The 21,402-nt window shown below is 41.8% G+C and overlaps 1 protein-coding gene across 1 annotated transcript in view; it reads right to left on the reverse strand.

The window, feature by feature from the left end:
• LPAR3 (lysophosphatidic acid receptor 3) overlaps positions 1–21,402 on the reverse strand; it is a 102,588-nt gene that overhangs the window by 80,310 nt on the left and 876 nt on the right. The window lies entirely within an intron of this gene.

The following is a 21,402-nucleotide window of genomic DNA, read 5'->3' on the forward strand; positions in this document are numbered from 1 at the left end:
AAAATAAATAAATAAATAAATAAATAAATAAATAAATAAATAAATAAATAAAGTTTAGTTTGTTCAACAACAACAACAAAAAAGACAGAGCAGGTGGGGGAGGGGGTAGGGAGAGAGAGAAAGAGAATCTTAAGCAGGCTCCATGCCCAGTGCAGAGGCCAATACCGGGCTTGAACTCACGACCGTGAGAGATCATGGCCTGAGCTGAAATCAAGAGTCAGATGCTTAACCGACTGAGCCACCCCAGTGCCTCTGTGATGAACTTTTTTAAACATAAGAGCAAGGGAAGAAATCACAGAAGAAATTAACTAACTTGACTGCATGCAAATTAAATACTGCCACACATAAGAAAATAGTCCTGTAAACTTAAATTTAAAAATCAAACTAAAAACTAGGGGAAAAAACTATTTGCGACATAGGATAGATGAAAGGTTAACACTCTTCCTACATTACTTACTGAGATGGAGAGGCATGTAAAAAAACTAAAAGATTAACATCAAAACAAAAATAAGTCAAGTGTATGGACACATGGAAAAGAAGAAATACAAATGACCAAAAATATATGAAGATACATTTCAACTGATCTAATAGTAAAACAGGTGTAAATGAAAATGGGATACTACTTGTCACCTACCCAATGGCAAAGGTTTTTGATTATAGAGATTGCCAATATTAACTAAGGTATAAGAGAAATGAGTAACTTCTGGTGGGTTGGTAGGAATACAAATTGGGGAAATTTTTCTGGTGGACAATTTGCAATATAGTATATTCCATTCATTCTCAGAAATACATTTTTTTCACATTTTAATATCTCTAAACTGAGATGTGTTTTACAATCCCTGTCAGCCAGGCAGCAGTTGTGATTTCGTTGCCATTGGCTGCCTATATGAACCAAGTTTTGAAGACTGGATGTCAGCTGTTGGAAGAAATCCCAGAGCAAAGACTGGAGCACATTTTAAAATAGGCTGCTTCCAAATGCTTCTGATGCACTCAAGCCAAGGACCACACAGAGTCAAAAAGTGACTCCAAAGAATGAGGAAGTTTAGGAATGAATACCTTGGCCAGGGTTTTTGCTTCTCCTTTCTGGATACACAAGAAAAAACACATAAGCTAATTATGTCTTTACATAAGTCCAGAAAATTCTTTCAATAATTATAAAAATAAAAGGTATAAGTGATAAGAAGGCATTGTGTTTAATTGGAATCATTTTCCTTTTTAGTATCACATAAAATAATGGTGCACATTACAATTTATGGGATTTGGGGTATGATGAATTATGATGTATCAAGAACCCATACCATTTATTCACACTATTTGACCCAGCATTCATACCTAGAAAGTTATTCCAAAGACACCCTGGAAGCATGCAAAGATTGTAATATAAATACAAACATTTCAGCATTATTTATACACCCGATATGTTAAAAGCAACCTAAAAGTCTAACCTAAAAGCTCAATAGGAAATTGATCAAATGAATTATCATACACCCGTATGACTGAATGTTATCCAGCCTTAATAATTATGTTCTCAAAGAATATATAATGACATAGATACTCATCATTTCATATTCAATTTTTTAATGTGCCTATTTTATTTGAGTTTTCTTATTTTTGCTTTACTGAAGCAAAATTCGCATAACACGAAATGAACCATTTTATTTATTTTTTTTATTTATTTATTCTTTTTTTTGGAGGGGACAGAGAGAGACAGAGCATAAACGGGGGAGGGGCAGAGAGAGAGGGAGACAGAGAATCGGAAACAGGCTCCAGGCTCGAGCCATCAGCCCGGAGCCCGACGCGGGGCTCGAACTCACGGACCGCGAGATCGTGACCTGAAGTTGGACGCTTAACCGACTGCGCCACCCAGGTGCCCCGAAATGAACCATTTTTAAGTGAATAAACAACCCAGTAGCATTTAGTACATTCCGTGTTGTGCAACCACCATTTCTGTCTAATCCCCAAACATGCCTGCCACCCCCAAAAGGAAACCCCATACCCATTACATTTCATATTAAATTTTTATAAAAAGCAGGATACAAAACTATTTAACTAAATCTGTTTTCTTCTTTTGAAAACATGAGTTTGCCTGTATGAAAGAAAAACTACCACAAATAAATACCCCTGTATGTTAATTATAGATATTATAGGCAGGTGAGATTACATACATTTTTTAATACACTTTCCTGTAGTTTCAAAGTTTTCTGCAATGAACACATATAACATTTGTAACCCAAATTTTCTAAAAATAGCATTTGAAGTGATAAATTCTTATAGTCATGTGGGGCCCGTGCCTTTTCAACCATGTATAACTATAAAAAAGAAAAGCATACAGTCAAGTTGAGATTTGAGGGTTTGTTCAACTTTATATGATCTAAGAAACCAGAATCTAAGTAGAGAGGATTAGCTTCTTGTTTTACTCATTTTGTGTGGATTCACTGGAATTTTGATCTCTCATACCTGTTAGCTTGGCTACTGTGCTTCTCAAAGGAGAGGTCCCAAGCAAAAGTTAGGAAACTAGCACTGTAAGTCCTTTACAAAAATCCTTTACACCGAGCCTGGACATCCAGGGATGGGAAATGGTCATCTACCACGACCGAGGAAAGCATGCTTTATTCACTCAGGAAAACAACGCCCTAAATCTCTCCTCCTCCGAGCAGGCTTTATTTTAGCAACTGCTTCACTTTCTTTACAATTATGCTGAAATTACTTTTGGAGATAATAACTGAGGTTTTCTTTGACTACCTTTATTGCCCCTCTGATCCCTGAGCATTGTTCCAGAGAGCATGTAATAAAGGAGGACACAAAAACAACAAAACTTTCAGAGAAAAAAAAAAAAAAAACAACCTGAAAGAATAAGAGAAATCAGTTTTCAACCCCTGGGTCCCTAAATAGATTTCCTTAAACTCATAGCAGAAAACATAAACACGTGATTTGTGATTTGTAAAAGATGTGTTCTCCTGAGTTTCAAAGGGCTGCATGCTGAAAGAAGCTTAACATAAACTCCCCCCCCCCCCCCCCCCCCCCCCCCCCCCCCCCGCCATCCAGAAGCAATCAACTAGAAGAAAACAGATGGGAGAACCAGACCATCCTCCCTGAGGACTAGATAAGGTTTCCTGACAGAAGAATTTGAGCTGGAGGAGAAGCAACACTGATAGACCTGGGCAGAGGTTTCTCTCTCTCTCTCTCTCTCTCTCTCTCTCTCTCTCTCTCTCTCTCTCATTTTCTTTCCTTTCCTTCCTTCTTCTCTCTCTTTCTTCCTTTTACTTTCTTTTAATGTTTATTTTTGAGAGAGAAAGAGAGACACACAGAGCACGAGTAGGGGAGGGGCAGAGAGAGGGAGACACAGAACCCAAACCAGGCTCCAGGCTCTGAGCTGTCAGCACACAGCCCAACTTGGGGCTCAAACTCACTAACCTAGAGATCATGACCTGAGCCGAAGTTGGAGGCTTAACCGACTGAGCCACCCAGGCACCCCTGGGCAGAGGTTTCTGACCCCTCACCACTCCTCAGACTAAGCTGTTATAGAAAAATAGATCCTCCCTTGAGTTAGCAACCCAGGAATAATGTGGTAGATTGTATTAATTAAAAACACAAGCCGCCCCTCCCTGGGGGAGAAATAAACCTCTCTGCTTATCCATTTGACTTGCTTTGGCCGATAGTGTGAGCTGTGCTAGCCAACACAAAGTTCTCTGTTCTCTTTTCCTCTGCCCTGATAGCAGCAGTGTCCCAGAGAGAGGCGGCCCCATCAGCCTGGACCCAGGAGGGCAGAGGGCATAAGGCAGCACCATGGCTGACCTGAGAATGACATACAAGTGAGACATAAACCTTTGTCCTTCTAAGCCACTGAGAGTTGGGGAGCATTTGTCATCACAGCAACACCTAGCCTATCCTGACTAACGCACACAGAGAGTACTGTGCCCTGCTGTCCACGGGAGACTTGAACGGGAACCATTCATGCTTACGTGCCCCGTGCTCCAGCAACACTGTTCCCATAGTGGTAAGAGTGGCACAGCTAAACACAGGAGGAACCGAATCCGCTCTCTGAGTTTTCCGCGGGCCCCAGAATGATGCAGAACACCACCACTACAGTCAGTTCCTCGCAGAAAAGTACCGAAAGGGAAATATTGGCCGCAGATGCAGCAGGGACAGAGATCAGCATGGTTATGAGGGGAGATCACTTCTCAACAGGATGTCGTGAACCGGGTATTCAGTACCCACCCACTCCACCGCAACACCTGAACACTACAAAGTCCGTTCAGATCTTAGATCCCGCAACAGGGGAAAAAAAAAAAAATGGGAGGAACAGAAGCCCAAGTATAAACTTCAAATGACCAAGACCGCTGCATTTGCCCGAGTTTACCTGAAAAGTAACATGATTAAATTCTCTGTCAGAGATAGAAATAGTAGGTTCAAGATAGAATTGAGATCCGCTTTTAGAAAAATACCTGTATGGGGGCGCCGGGGTGGCTCGGTCGGTTAAGCGTCCGACTTTGGCTCAGGTCATGATCTCACGGTTCGTGAGTTCGGGCCCCTCATCGGGCTCTGTGCTGACAGCTCAGGGCCTGGACCCTGCTTCTGATTCTGTGTCTCCCTCCCCTCAGCTCCTCTCCTGCTCACACTCCGTCTCTCTCTCAAAAATAAAGAAAGATAAAAAAAAAAAATTAAGAAAAGTACCTATATGTTTTTTCAGAAGTTCACGGCCTGAGAAATGTGTACACACTCCACCAGGATATTTTAAGAGAGTGTCATGGAGGTTGCAAATATTCGACAATGTGGGGTGCTGAGGGGACGCTCAATGCTGAAGCCATGTGTGGACGATAATAACCCCTTATATAGTAGGCTAGCTTCTCCCAAACCTAATGCTCAAGCTGTGACTTGCCAGAGGCAGGCACCAAGAACCTGCTATTAGCAACACTTTCAGCTGCACAAATATTTATTCTGGTAAACCTGATAAAGAGAAAGGAAATAGTTGCAAATGAATCTTGTTAGAATTTTCTGCATTCTATGCAGTAAACTTTTCTCCTTGTTGTGCAAAAGAAAGCTGTAATATGACACTGACGTTCTCATCTCTGGGATTGATTTTTTCAATTGGATTTGATAGATACTGCCCAGATTAATATTTAATGTTTTTGTATAATTTGAATAATAACAGTAGACTAAGACACAAGTGCACTTTAGAAGCAATCTGAACTGTCAACCTTTAGTCCACTTAAAACAGAGGATTGATTCATTTAAAAAAATTTTTTTGAACGTTTATTTATTTTTGAGACAGAGAGAGACAGAGCATGAACGGGGGAGGGGCAGAGAGAGAGGGAGACACAGAATCAGAAGCAGGCTGCAGGCTCTGAGCGGTCAGCACAGAGCCCGACGCGGGGCTTGAACTCACGGACCGTGAGATCGTGACCTCAGCTGAAGTCAGACGCTTAACCGACTGAGCCACCCAGGCACCCCTGGATTGATTCATTTAAAATGGAAGATCAAGAACTAAGAAGTTTTGTCTTCTTTTAATATGATAAAGTTTGAAATGAGAAATATTTAAAATACAAAATAGAGTATAAAATAAAATAGGATTTTGTAATTTTATGGAAGCATATTATAATAATTGTATCAAGTGATGTTATGCTTGGTTTTTCAATTATTAATAAATATTTTACTTACAAACAAGAAAATGTCATGATAAGTTATTTTGCTATCATAGATGATTTTCTTAGAGTCTCAAATCTTATTTTTTTTATTACCAGGATATGATTTATTTTCATTATGTTGTATTGTAGTAGGAATGGATGTGGTGGAGGCAAATAACAATGAGAGGAAGGTATGAATATTAGTAAGGAGAATAATGACCCATGTATGTAGGAATAAACATCAAGTACAAAGTTGTGAAAACCAAAACGATAAAAATAAGACATGTTATAGGACTTTATCATAGAAGATTGTATTAATCAAAGCATCTATAACTTCTAAGATTTGCTGTCAAATTCAAAAATTTTAGTATGCTCCACACCATATTTATTAGCTACACAGTCTTGGCCAGTTTCACTCAGTCACTACAGCTATAAATGGAACAAAGGTACCTACCTCCAAAGGCAATGAGAATTAAAGAGGCAGTATACTGTAGTAATTAAAAAAAATTTTTTTTAACATTTATTCATTTTTGACAGAGAGAGACAGAGCACAAGTGGGTAAGGGGCAGAGAGAGAGGGAGACACAGAATCCGAAGCAGGCTCCAGGCTCTGATCTGTCAGCACAGAGCCTGACGTGGGCTTGTACTCACAAACCATGTGTGAGATCATGACCTGAGTCAAAGTCGGTCGCCCAACCAACGGAGCCACCCAGGCACCCCTGTAGTAATTTTTTAAGATGAGCTTATTATTAGAAAAAAAACAGGGTTATTTCATGATAATAAAAGAGTCAACACATTCCATAACAGACCTTTAAAATATATGAAATAAGGGGCACCTGGGTGGCATAGTCAGTTAAGCGTCCGACTTCTGCTCAGGTCATGATCTCACAGCTCGTGAGTTTGAGCCCCGCGTCGGGCTCTGTGCTGACAGCTCGGAGCCTGGAGCCTGCTTCTGATTCTGTGTCTCCCTCTCTCTGCCCCTAACCCACTCGCATTCTGTCTCTCTCAAAAATAAACAAACATTAGAAAAAAAAATGGGGGAACTACTAGAACAGATACTTCACAGAAGAATATAAACGAATGGCTAATAAAGCACATGAAAAGATAATCAAAAGTCATCAGTAAAACACAGATTAAACTGCCGTGAGATACCACTGCATACACACACAATAATGACTAACGTAAAAAGACTAAAAATGCCAAATAGGGGTACAAAGTCCTGTATATTGCCAATAGGAGTTTAAAACGGTCTGACCATTTTGAAAATGTAATTGTCTGTTTCTTATATGTTTAAACATACACCTGCTCTGTGACTCAGCAATTCCAATTGTAGTTATTTACTCCAGAGAAATAAGAACACATGTCCACAAAAAGACTTCTATCGTAGTATTCAGAGAAGCTTTATTTGTAATAGCCAAAAACTAGAAATAACACAAATGTCTATCAACAGATGAGTGACTATATTTTTGTATAAATACACAATGGAATACTACTTGGTACAGTAAAAAAAAAAAAAAAAAAGAAAAGAACTATTGATATACAACTATTGATAACAACTGAGATGAATATCAAAAGCGTTAGGTTGAGGGGCACCTGGGTGGCTCAGTCGGTTAAGCGTCCGGCTTCGGCTCAGGTCATGATCCCGCGGTCCGTGGGTTCGAGCCCCACGTCGGGCTCTGTGCTGACGGCTCGGAGCCTGGAGCCTGCTTCAGAGTCTGTGTCTCCCTCTCTCTCTGACCCTCCCCCGTTCATGCTCTGTCTCTCTCTGTCTCAAAAATAAATAAACATTAGAAAAAATTTTTTAAAAAAGCGTTAGGTTGAATGAAAGGTTCTAGACGTGGTATGCGATTCTAATTACATGAAGTTCTAAAAAGTACAAAACCAAGGTATAGTGACAGAAATCAGAGTGTCAGCATTCATTGGAAAAGAACCCAAGAGAACTTCTGGGGGTAAAATGTTCTATATCTTCATTTCTCAGAACTCATTGATCTTCACACTGAAAGTCTGTATTAGTTATGACTCTCTCTACATTTGGATATATTCTCAAGTTTCCATAACAATTTTTTTTCAACGTTTATTTATTTTTGAGACAGAGAGAGACAGAGCATGAACAGGGGAGGGGCAGAGAGAGAGGGAGACACAGAATCTGAAACAGGCTCCAGGCTCTGAGCTGTCAGCACAGAGCCCGACGCGGGGCTCGAACTCACGGGCCGTGAGATCATGACCTGAGCCGAAGTCGGACGCTTAACTGACCAAGCCACCCAGGCGCCCCTCCATAACAATTTTTAAGTTGATAAAAAATAAAATGATTCTAATAAGGTGCTTTAATGGTTTCCTCTCATTTTCAGATTTAACTAAAGTCCCAAATGCCCAGAACAAAATAGACCAGGACCTTGTATTTCACGATGACCCTGCTAGAGCACAATTGCACAACATATAATAAGTGACTGTGAAATTGTTCCTCCCTACACAGGCAGTCTGTCCCCTCCAGACTACAGAAGGGTGAAAGTGAAAGAGGTCAAGCAAGGGGATTTCTTTGGAAAATGTTACTGAGATACTGAGATGTTTTATCTCCCTCGACTCCAGATAAAGGACAAAAGTGCTTCCGTGTCATCTCAAGCCAATGAGAACACCATTCAGTGAACTTGACGTATAAGCCTAGGACCTCAAACCGTGGTCCACAGATCAGCAGCATGGACATCACCTGGGAGCACAAGAGAAATGCAGAATCTCAACGCCAACCCCAGACTCACTGAACCAGAACCTGCATTTTAATAGTATTCCCCAGGTGACTGGTATGTGCATTAAAGGTTGAGGGACACTATCCTAGAATTTTGGTGGGCATAAGGACTGGAATGAGGAGCTGTGCCCAAGTCACCCTGTGGGCAGTGAAGAGAAGGGAAGAGGGCCTGGGAACACATTGCACTTTCACCCATGGCAGCACAGAGCTGTTAGTATTTCCAAGACCAAACAAGATCCACACAATGTGCTGTCAGCCTGAGGCTGGTCTGAAGGGGATTTGGCTGCAGAGGCCTCCTTGAGAGCAAAGTAGTCCGTGGGAGCTCACTATGAGCTTTGCCCACTCACGGAAACTGCAGCTATACTTTCCTAAAGGTCTTCGGGGGGCAGGGGCTTTGGGGAAGTGAGTAATCACTGAGAAACCCAGGAAAGTGTCCTGTGAGAGAAAGAGACCACTATTAAATATCTGCTATTCAGAATCCCAAAGCCAGACAAGATAGCACCAGCCATATAAGAATGTCCCCTTACTGCTATTCCTTCTAGACTAGATCCTGAGAGGTTAGAAACTAAGACAATGGAGTAAAGGGGCACAGACAGAAAAAAGAAAAGCAAAGACAACCAAGTTCCCCTCTCCTACCTCGGGTTTCCCAGCTGGAAAAACTCAAGCCTTAGAAGGAGAGAAATTTTAAGTTTAAATGAAATTCAGAAATGTAATTATTATACCAGGTAAGGGCATCACAGTTACTGAAACAAGATTGTTCTTATTTCTAAAAGTAATCACAAGATGCCTAATTATCTTAGAATAACTAGGACATTTATGATACTTGCCTAAGATTTCACCCAAAAGGTAAGAAAAAGGCCAGATTACATATCGGGTTTAAATGGGCAATTGGGAAAAGATTAAATTTATATTCTGTCCACATCTTACTGAGTCCAGCTCATGCAAGAAACTGAAAATATAGTAGGTACTTTAGGGGTGCCTGGGTGGCTCAGTCGGTTGAGCATCTGACCTCGGCTCAGGTCATGATCTCGCGGTCCGTGAGTTCGAGCCCCACGTCGGGCTCTGTGCTGACAGCTTGGAGCCTGGAGCCTGCTTCAGATTCTGTGTCTCCCTCTCTCTGACCCTCCTCCATGCACTCTCTGTCTCTCTCTGTCTCAAAAATAAATAAACATTACATTTTTTTTTTAATGAAAAAAGTTGGAGGTATCTGGGTGGCTCAGTTGGTTGAGCATCCAACTCCTGATTTTGGCTCAGGTCAAGATCGCATGGTTTGTGGGATCGAGCCCCAAATCAGGCTCTGCGCTGACAGCACAAAACATGTTTGGGATTCTCTGTCTCCCTCTCTCTCATCCCCTCCCCCACTAAAAATAAATATTTTTTTAAAAAAGAAAATAAGTTGATATAAAAAGAAAACCAAAAGAAACTAGAAATGAAAAACTGAGTCATTGTAATAAAAAAACCTCAATGAACCAATAAACAAAAACTTAAAACCAGCTAAAGAGGGAATTAATGAACTGGAAGATATATCTAAAGAAATTCATTAGAGGGGCGCCTGGGTGGCGCAGTCGGTTAAGCGTCTGACTTCAGCCAGGTCACGATCTCGCGGTCCGGGAGTTCGAGCCCCGCGTCGGGCTCTGGGCTGATGGCTCAGAGCCTGGAGCCTGTTTCTCATTCTGTGTCTCCCTCTCTCTCTGCCCCTGCCCCTGCCCCGTTCATGCTCTGTCTCTCTCTGTCCCAAAAATAAATGAACGAATATGAGAGATTCAGAGATGAAGGAATGGGATGAATGAGAAGATTCAACATGCTTCTTTTTTTTTTTTTTTAAGATTCTATTTTTTTAAAGCAATCTCTACATTCCACATGAAGCTTGAACTTACAACTCTGAGATAAACAGTTAAATGTTCCACCAACTGATTCAGCCAGGCGCCCCTCAACATATTTCCAATCAGAGTTTCAGAAAGCAAGACAAGAGGGAATGAGCAGAAGGAAATCATATTTTTAAAAAACTAATGACTAATTTTCAGAATTGAAAAAGACATGAATTTTTTTTTTAATTTTTTAAAATCTTTATTTATTTTTGAGAGAGAGACAGAGCATGAACAGGGGAGGGTCAGAGAGAGGGAGACACAGAATCTGAAGAGGCTCCAGGCCCCGAGCTGTCAGCACAGAGCCCGATGTGGGGCTCGAACTCACAAACTGTGAGATCATGACCTGAGCTGAAGGCACCCAGGTGCCCCAAGACATGAATTTTTTGATTCAAGAACCACAACTGCTTCAAACAATTAAAATTTGAAATACACACACAGTGAAGTATTAAAGACGAATAAATCTTAAAAGCAGTCCATGAGAAAAGACAGACTACTCAGGCTTATAATACTTCTCCCAACAACAATAAAGACCAGGAGAAAATGGAACTCCATTACCAAAGTGTCGAGGGAAAAGAGGGGCAACCTAGAATTTAATTTCCAGGTAAAGAATGGTTGAAAACTAAGGGCGAAATAAAGAGATTTTTCAGATGAAGACCAAGACTCATTAAAAGAACTACTAAAGAAAGAAGGAAATTGAACCCAGAAAGAAGTGGTCTGCAAAAAGCATTTTTACTAAGGTAAGTGGTAAAAACATGAGTAAATCTGAGGAAACGTTGTCTGTACCAGATACGAAGCAAAAATAACAATTAACGAGGCAAGAAGGATGGAAAAAGAAACTAAAATACTAGACAAGAAAAACACGTAAGACAGAGAGTGTCTAGAGAGTGAAAGTGATCCAGAGGAAAAGAGCAAAGAGTAGCTGAGATATTTTGATTAACTTTATATTTTTCTAAGTCAGGTGAAGAGTTGAAAAGTTAAGAGCACAGGGGCATCTGGGTGGCTCAGTTGGTTAAGCTTTGGCTTACCTTTGGCTTCAGTTCCTGGGTTTGAGCCCCACATCAGGTTCTGTGTTGACAGCTCAGAGTCTGGAGCCTGCTTTGGATTCTGTGTCTCCCTCTCTCTCTGCCCCTTTCCTACTTATACTGTCTCTCTCAAAAATAAAGAAACATTAAAAATTAAAAAAAAAAAGTTAAGAGCACATACGAAAAGAAGTAAAAGTGAATCATGAAAAATTCCACTAATCCAACAGAAGGACAGAGGCAGGGGAGAAACAAGAAAAAAAAAGTATGATTTATGGAGAACAAAAATTAGGATTATAGAAATAAGTCCAAATATATGCATCATTAAAACAATGTAAGCAAAACAATTCCATTAATATAGATTGTAATGGACCCAACAAACCTAGCTACATGCCGTGTGAATGAGGTATATTTAAATTATAATGAGAGGAAATACAGAGTAACTAACCAAATACTAACCGGAAAAAAAAAAAAAAAAGCCTGTGTAACTATTAATATCAAACAAAAGAGACCATAAGGCAAAAAGTGGTATTTGGGATAAAGAGAATCACCACATATAGAAAGGAAATAATTTTCCAAGGAGTTATTTTGCTAAAAAGCAAAGTTTTTCCTATAAAACTGTGTTCTCACCACTTCCATTGCAATCTTTACAGAAGTACTCCTACTGGGAAGAAATAATAACACCTTCTATCCCACCTCACAAATAAATTAGATGTAAGTGACTAAATTTTGTTCTTTTCTCTCTCCTTTTTAATTAACCCCATGGCAATCTAAAAGGTTTAAAGTCACTTAAATTTTTCGGCAATGTCAAAGGAAAAGGATTCACGTTGAGCGCTCATGTTATTGTATTTTTTAAATCCTTATTGCAAAGAGCAGCAAAAGGAATTATAGATTTAAGTGAGGGCTGGAAACACTGCAGGTTGGAAACACCGACTCCAGTGTATTAGCAACTATATTAAATATTAAATATTATAAAAGAAATGAACATTTTCAGTTAGAACAGTAGGCAGTTTCAAAAACTAAGTTCCTCTTATGCCAGGTTTCAGATACATTTCTCATAATGCATGGGCATTTCAATTAATTTTCTTTATTTAGTTTTTCTGTTTGCGAAAGATTATAATTTCCCCCTATATAAAAAAAAGGGATAATAAAACTTGCTCTACCTAGTACAGGGTTATTATGAGGATAAAACTACACAATATATGGGAAAGCCCTTTGCAAACCTTTCAGTATTATGTAAATGTAAGACATCACTAGGAATCCATGGTCCTATGATGAATTGTTAGTATTAAAATGCCTTACCCACCATTTCCTGAACATGCCTGTAAAATCTCAATTTTCTGTTATTGTGCTTTAAGAGTAAAACCTACTCCCATTTATATATTTACACTAATATTAGCAAATCATAGCCCAGTAAAACAGATTTCAGAGTTTACCTTTCTCTCACCGGACACATACACACAACTATGGCTACATGTATACCCAAAGACAAGGAAAACTCGCTTCAGTATTTAGTGTGAGGACATGCTTTTTCTAAATAATGGGTTCTGCAGTTCATGTAAGCATGACTAGAATATCTTGCTATGCCTTCTCACAGTGGGATCCATTACTGTTATGCAGGTAACGCTGAATTCTAGAGGTCGATAACAGGATTCCGGCAAGAAAAACAATGCAGTCAAAACTGTAGTGAAGAGGGGAAGAGGCAAGGATAGGCAGTGGATATGCTACAGCGATGTTCCCTCCAGAAAGCCGTGGCCTTCTCCTTCTGTAGAATCCATGGATCCACACACAGCCATGGGCAGAAAGTGTAAATGCTGTTGGAGGTAGACAGACCCGTCAGCAATCTGGGCGAAGAAAGCTGAGTTGTATCATCTCTCCAAGCCTCTATTTTCTCCTATATATTAAAAAATAAATAAACAGGGGCAAGGAAGTCTACTAAACAGGTCCTCAGTCTACAGCCCCGGTCTGTGTGCTCTTGCATTGCAGGGGATCAGGGTCTCAACGTAGGCTACCTCCAAGACCTCTGCTCTCACACTTGGTCTTAACTACTTGAGCTCAGCCCACAGTTTCTTAGCCCTCTGTGGAGTGTCAATCAACTTAGAAGCGATGAGACAACTCTACGGTCTTTGTAAGCGTCCCTTTTGCCATGTCTTCTAATTGCTGGAATCCTCCTGGATCGTTGCAGCTGCAAAGGCAGTCCCCACCACCAGGACACTTTTCCAGGTCACCACCAGGGAGATCCTTGGCAACTGGGACACTGCCTTGTACTGGGGACTCTTCATGCCCCACCTACCACTCAGGACAGCATGCTCTTCACCCACCAGGGATGAGTAAACCAGGCCCAAATCTCCCACCTTACCACCCCTTTTTCAACCATCTTTTCCGGTACTACTTTGGGTTACTTCAGACCCTCCAAGAGGCAGATTGCCAAGATGGGACTAGAAATGCAAGAGAATTTGTGGGGTGGCTCCCCTGAGGGAAAATGGGGAGCAAGCTGGAGGAGGCCAGGAGGGCGGTCGGGCTGCAGTGTGGGTCTGACCCCACGAAGGAGGGAGGAAAAGGGGGAGTGTCGGGTAGGAGAGTCTTAGATACAGTCCAGGTCTGAGAGGGATTCAGTGACCCTGATAGGAAGTCCAGCACGGGGTCTCCTGCGTGGCAGAAACGAGCCAGCTCTAGGACCACTGTTGCATCCCCTCACTGGCCCTGAGCAGTGGGTGGAAAACACGTCTCCAGGCAGGCGCGGGCAGATTCTGAGCGGAGGGCAGCTGAGGCAGCCGCCAGCAGGCTCCTCAGAGCAGGAGAGTGAGACCATGCATTTTTGTGGCCACCACAGTGATGGAAAGACCTGACAACATCTCACTGGGCAATCAGTAAATATCACCCCTTGAGGGACAGACCAATAATATCTGCCTCTGGATATAATACCCCGGGGAGGACACTTCAATGTTTCTGTGGTATGTCCACCAAAAATGCATAGCCTGATTTCTAATCATAAGAAAGCATCAACAAATCCATACTAAGGGGCTACATGTAAATAGTGACCAGTCGTTTTCAAAAATCTCAGTGCCACGAAAGACAAAAGCTGAGGAGGTTTTCCAGATGAAAGAAAACTAAAGGAGCTATGACAGCTAAACTCAGTAGTGACCCTGGATTGGATCCTGTAACAGAGGGAAAAGAATGCCCGCAAGAACATTATTGGGACAATGGATGCAATTGGACTATGCACTGTAAGATTTGATAAAAGCGTTGTATCAATGTTAAAATGTTAAATTTCCTGTATTTGATCATCGTACTGTGATTATATAAGAGGCTATGCTTGATAGGAAAAATATACTCGTGTAGTAAGGCAAAGGGGCATAGTATATGCAACCTTCTCTCAAATGGCTCAGGAAAATAAATTAGGTCAGTTAGAGATAAAGAGAATATGAAGGACATTTTCTGAAAGGTACATGAATTGAGTTGCAGGTACAACCACCAAATTCGTCAATGGTCAAATACTGAACTGAGACATGGAAAGTACATGAGAGATATTAAAACACGTTGTTAACAGCGGCTGTTCTGGCTTCTGGCCAGCAAGATGACAGAGGTGCTGAGTCGAAGTTTTATGGGGTGGCTATCATATTTCAGTCACAGCTATGGGGATTCATTATGGCACTTGCCAGAAACTCCATCCCATTATATGCAATTATCTGCTTTATTTTCATTTTTTCTTTCTTTCTTTCTTTCTTTCTTTCTTTCTTTCTTTCTTTCTTTCTTTCTTTCTTTCTTTCTTTCTCTCTCTCTCTCTCTCTCTCTCTCTCTCTCTCTCTCTCTCTCTCTTTCTTTCTTTTTTTAAAGGAGACCGTTAGCTAAGATTCTAATTGTGGGCATATTGACTTTGATCCATTAGTCAGTATTAACATACTGGCTTACGTAGAGGGAGTGGGAGCGAGGGGATGGTCAGTCTGCCAGCACACATTTTAAGCTCTAGCAACTGAAAGACAGACAGTAGTTCAAGAAGGACATACCCAGACATTTGAGACATCTCTATCAAGCTTTGGTTTTCATAATTCTTACACACACACACACACACACACACACACACACACGGCTTAAAATCTTAAGTTTCACCTCCATTCACCAATGTGTCCAGTCTATCCTTTTCAAAGCTTGCTTACATCCATTATCTCCTAGACATTACATCAACCTTATGAACTATTCAGCTCTAAAGATGGGCTGCCTGGGTCTGTGTCCCAGTTCTGGTGCTTACTGTTATGTGACCTTGGACAAGTTACTTAACCTCTCTGTATTCTCAATTTTATTATCCCTGTGTTACAGATAAGGGTTCTGAGGCTTGGAGCAGCTTAACCAATTGTCTAAATCACTTGGCAATTTAGTATTAGAGCTGGGAATTTCTATGGAGATTTCAACTCCCCCTACAAAGATATAAGATTATTTTCCATTAGCACCAGCATTGTGTGAATTCAAGGAATGCTGCTTAACAAGGTGTTGTTTAAAAATAAAAGCCACATTTCTCATTAAGCAGGTTAAACTTAATTTTCTGCCATTACATTCCATTCAGCAAGCATTATTTAGAAGGCAGGCAGCAGGAAGGGAAGATGGGAGAGGACTGTGGGGTCAGAAGCTCCAGATTTGAAGCCATGCTCTGCCCCCTACTCTGCGCTCAGTTTTCTCTTTGGTTTAATGGAAATTCAGATACCTAAGTTGTTAAGTTTGCTGGAATGAGTAGTGATACTACATGTACATAGTAGGCATTCAACCAAATATAGCTTTTAAAGTACATACTATTTTTTTTTTAATTTTTTTTTCAACGTTTATTTATTTTTGGGACAGAGAGAGACAGAGCATGAACGGGGGAGGGGCAGAGAGAGAGGGAGACACAGAATCGGAAACAGGCTCCAGGCTCTGAGCCATCAGCCCAGAGCCCGACGCGGGGCTCGAACTCACGGACCGCGAGATCGTGACCTGGCTGAAGTCGGACGCTTAACCGACTGCGCCACCCAGGCGCCCCAAAAGTACATACTATTTTTTGAACGCTTGCTACTCACCAGGAACCCTGCTGTGCACATGAAACACAGAGACACAGAAAATTTTGTGCCTTTGGGGGCTCACTCTCCAGGAATTTGTAATGGTTTCTCACACAGCAAGGACACTAAGCCAGTTGTATAGACTGCAATTCTTTCCTTCTGAGTATGCTTTTAAGATTTTGTTTACGTCCTTAATTCTCTGAAAATTTTCATTTTCATGCAATAAATTCATTTGATTTTTCTTTTATGATTTACTGATAGCTTTAAACTCAGAAAGCCCTTCTCTGCTTCTTAGATCAGATCAATATTCATCTATATTTTTTTCTAGTTCTTTACAGGCTTAGTTTTTCACATTTAAATCTTTAATCCATTTGGTATTTACTTGGCTATATGGTTGTAAGGTGCTGAATAATCATCTTTTTAAGACACATTCCTGATAATACTGGTTGATAATATTAGCTTATTTGGTTTGTGCCCATTTCTGTCTCAATAACTTACCCTCTGAGCTGCCTGCTGTGAACGTGAATTGCCACTCTTTGAAAAGGCCAGTGGGGAAGAAATGTTACTTCGTTCAGTTTTATCCCATTTGGTCGCTTCAAATTTAAGTCAGAACAATAAATGCCAATTCTTTTGTTTCAATCCTATAAATGAGGAGGCTTAAACAGAGTATTTTGTAGAAGGGTTAAAGGTCAGGGCCCCCGTAAGCCTAGAAAGTATGAGAGAGGGGACGTCATGTCAGTACCATACTAGCCACGGCCACTCACACCCAAGCTCCCCTCATCTGCCCGTCATCCCTTTCCCTTATGTTCATCTTTTCCAGGTGGACTATGGAACCATTTATGCCAGGGAAATAAAATTCTAGTAGAAGAATCATCATCGACCCACTCACCCCTTCCTCCGTCTGTTCCAGGAACAAGACCTGCTCAAGAAAGGACATGGGAAGCAATCTCCACATCAGTCTGGCTGGCAGCTCCAGTGCACCTTCCCCAGAGATCAGACTTGGGTTGGGGGGCCTCACTGTCCAAGAATGTGGGCGTGGCAGTTTCCCCACAGTGCGTCCTGCTGGTCACCCAGGGTCACGGTGCTGGTGTGCATTGTCTTAAGACCATGGTTTGGCCTCTGAGCATATAGTCTGTGCCAGCTGCCCACTGTACCCCTTTGGGCATAGATCCATGATCAGCCTGCCAATCTTTGAGCGTTCTCCCTCACCACCGATGCCCAGCTGGGCTCCTCTGACTGTGTTGGGAGGTGAGAAGACTCTTAATGGGGTTTCCTACCATCCTGCTGTGATAGAAATATGCATTAAAGCCATTCAGCCTAATAAATGTATTTCTCTGTAATAGGAGTTATGAAAAGAGACCTTCCCCCCTAAATGCATAGTCCAAAAGCATGAACTCACAAGAAAATGACAGGGTATTTAGCAGAAATGTCTTTTGAGAAAGAAAGAAAAAAAAATACACACACACACAGATAGATAAAACACATACGTGAGATCTGGTATATTCCTTAGCGACAGTTTTCACACAAATTCTTCTTTGTGTTTAATTACAGGGAAATGACATCACTGTTTTGTTGTTTTTATCTGGATGATTGCAACAGTTTTGTAACTAATTTCCCTACTTATCTCACCCAACTCTAATCTATCCTTCGCAGTTCTGCCTTTTCTGGTCTTGTAGCTCCCCGTGGTGCTCACAGTCCCTGTGACCTTGCCTGTCACTTCTCGGTCTTGTCTTCTATTACTTTCCTCAGTACATGACCCACATTTTAACCACCCCAAAACATTTTTCTTAACTGGCTTGCTTCTCCCTCAGATGTCCATGCTTTTGTTCTATCATTGCTTTTATCCAGAAAGCCCTACCCCAATCCCACTCCCACCTTGGCCATCTGGCCAAGCACAATGTATTATTCAAATCTCAGTTAACATCATCTAGTTCTCCTTAACAAGGCAAGAACTTACTGCTATTCTGCTCTTATATAGCACTTGGGGTGCCCTTGTGCTATCCTTGCTTTGTATGTTATTGTCTCTCCCACTAGACACCAAACCTCTTGGGGCCAGAGACCATGGCATTCATTCCTTGCATCCTTGGTACCTAGCACAGTATTGGAAATCAACAAATATATGAGGAATTAATGGTCTTTAACAGCATCACCCTTTTCCATCTGCACATCGTGTCATTATCTCCTTTCCCCAAATTAGCAGTGCTTAGCACGTCCCTTGCTTAACTTGTCATCTAAGAAACTTTCATGCTTATTAGCCAAATCTACCTCTCAAACCCCCGAGCTGGAGAAAATTAAATATTGATAACAGCTCCCTGATTTTCCCCCAAAGGCAACCAAGAGCTAAGACCCAACTCACTGTCCTGCTAGCATAGATAACACATGCAGGATGGCACAAACACAGGGTGCTAGGTCCAAATGGCATTATTAATACTCTCTCCTCTGGTAGACCCAGCATGGCAGGCTCACAAGTGAGGATGTAAATTCACTTTGTCAAAGCAAACATTCCTCTTGGGGGACATCGGCTCAACCTCGAGGAGAGAATAATGACCACAGCCCACAGGCAGCGGGGGATGAGTAATTTACTGCCGCTAGGCAATTAGTGTTGCTAGAAAAAAAATTGCTTTCATTTAAAATTCTCTTTAAACCATATGTATCATGGCTCATGGGATAATTTATGTATCATTAGAAACTAAGAAACATACATCACCCTAATAAATTGTCTCTCCCATTCACCACAGCCAATAGCTCCCAGGGGTCTTTAAGAAGTCAGAGTTTTGCTGTCCTTGTTATACAAGATGGTGTGGAAATGTTGTATGTGACTAATTTAGCTTCTCATTCACTCCCTGGTTCTCTGGCAGAGACAGATGGCAAGAGAGACATTTGCCACCATTTTTACCCACTGGTTTGCAGCGGCATCTGCTGTAAACGAGCCCATGGTAGAACAGCCATAAGTTGTATTGTTTTCCCTAACAACTTGAATGTCTATTTTGAGATTTGGTCCATCTTGATGTCTTCCCAGTGCTAATATGTTATTTTCTCCAACACACAGCATGTTTAACAATCCTACAGCTTCTCATTCAAAGACAGGCCCTTCATTCTAACAGCAAATGGCTGCAAAGAGCTTGGAAAGAGCATCTGATTGCTTAGTATGTGGAGCAGGTCCCACGGGACTTTGCTGGGCAAGGTCACAGGACATATGGTAACTGGGCAAACATAACTTGAGTTTAGAGGATGAACTACCCTGACTCTGTCAATGGAAAAACATGAAATGGAGATAAGAAAATGAGGCATGGGGAGAAAGGTGAGCAGCCCAGCATCCAACCCACCAATGCAACATGGAAACAACCTTGACCAACACCACCAACTACAGAAGTTTAATCTCCATCTTTGTGAGATAAGCAGTAGGCCAGAGCCACTCAGTCAAACATCTGACTTTGGTTTTGGCTCAGGTCATGATCTCATGGTTTGTGAGATCGAGCCCCATGCAGAGCTCTGTGCTGGTGATTCAGCACCTGTTTGGGATTCTGTCTTTCCCTCTCCACCTCTCCCCTGCTCGTGTGTGCTCTTGCACATGCTCTCTCTCTCTCAAAATGCATAAACTCAAAAAAAAAATCACCACTCTAGGAATGCCTGGCTGTCTCCGTCATTAGAGTATCCAACTCTTGATCTCAGGGTTGTGAGTTCAAGATCCATGTTGGGTATGGAGCCTAGTTAAAAAAAAAAAAAAAAGCTACTTTAGAGACTTCTGAGGAAGATGGCAGAGTGGAGGACCCTAAGCTCACCTCATCCCACAAACACAACTAGATTATCACTCACATCAGTGTAAAAGCCACTCCAACTCAGGTTCACTCTTTCCTTTTGTAAAATTTCAATTGTTTTATAAACTAAGTATGACACTGGGCTCCTAGCCTTTGTCTAAAAGGCCATGCTTTAATCACTGAGATCATCAATGAGTTACACTGTACTACCATGAGAATTTACTACATGACTTGGGGGGGGGGGGCTGTTCGAAAAACATTAAGAATTGCAAGACTGTGAGGGCGAAGCATGAAGCCAGGTGTGGGGTCCTTTGTGAATGCATAGGTCACACAGCCACAAAGCTGCATAGCATGAGTATCAAGTATCTCAAGTGGAAGGAATGGGAAAGCAGAAGTGTTCAGCATTTGCTCCAACTCACTGCATCATGTTCCCTTTCCCATGCCTGTAGTTCACTGCCCTCGCTTAAGGGCCTAATGTCTGAACACCACGCTTGGGGGTTCATCTGTGAGGTCCTCAATCACTCTGTCCCACAAGAGCTGCTTCATGTATGTTTTACAAGTAGTGTGAACTTCTGGACTTGGTAGAGAGACTCAGCGTTATGGGTGAGAGTCCAAACTTTAAGTGAGGAGGAGCAAAATAAAGTTTGCTCAACTTACATGAAAGTAAAGGTGAAGCTGATTAGTAGTAAAGTGAGGGTGAGTCATCCAAAGTTCCTGTGATAAGTGGCGGCCCCAGGTGAATTCTTCAGGGAACCGGAGTCATATCTTTAAACATCACAGGTCTTTATACTGGCAGGAGCAATCCATGGCCGAGACCACAGCAGCAGTTCACCGAACATACTTCCCTAGTGACTCCGGGGCCCCTGACCATCAGTGACAGTGCTGGGCCACTTTTACAGGAGGCCCTCAGGCACTGGAAGGTGACTGGCTATTTGTCCCTGGGGTGAGAAGCTGGGGTGCTGTGCTTCTCCTCAACCTGAGATTCTGAGCGTAGGCCTCCGCACAGCCAAGGGGCCCTCCCACCCTTGTTATGATATGGGCCCTCAGCAGGGTTTGGGGGCAGTGACTGGAATCTCCTGAAGAGCTTCTCCGAAAAACCTCCTCTCACCCTTTTGCATTTGCCATCCCACGTCCTCCACGGTGGCCTAGAAGCAAGCTAGCCTATACTTCGCACCTTCTGAAAAATTTGGTTAGGGCAGTGGGCTCCTAGCAGAGGACAGAAGGGCTCGCTGAGAGTGAAGGCACTGGAGGTTTGTGACAGCTTGTGCACCTCAGTGACTTTAACCCTCCATCAGGACTGACAGCTTTGCCCCCGATGGAAGGGCATTTAGGTTGCTCATCTGCTCCACTTCTGCACAACTGTGAGT

The sequence above is a fragment of the Felis catus genome, chromosome C1, assembly GCF_018350175.1.
Source record: "Felis catus isolate Fca126 chromosome C1, F.catus_Fca126_mat1.0, whole genome shotgun sequence".
Classification (NCBI taxonomy): Eukaryota; Metazoa; Chordata; class Mammalia; order Carnivora; family Felidae; genus Felis; species Felis catus.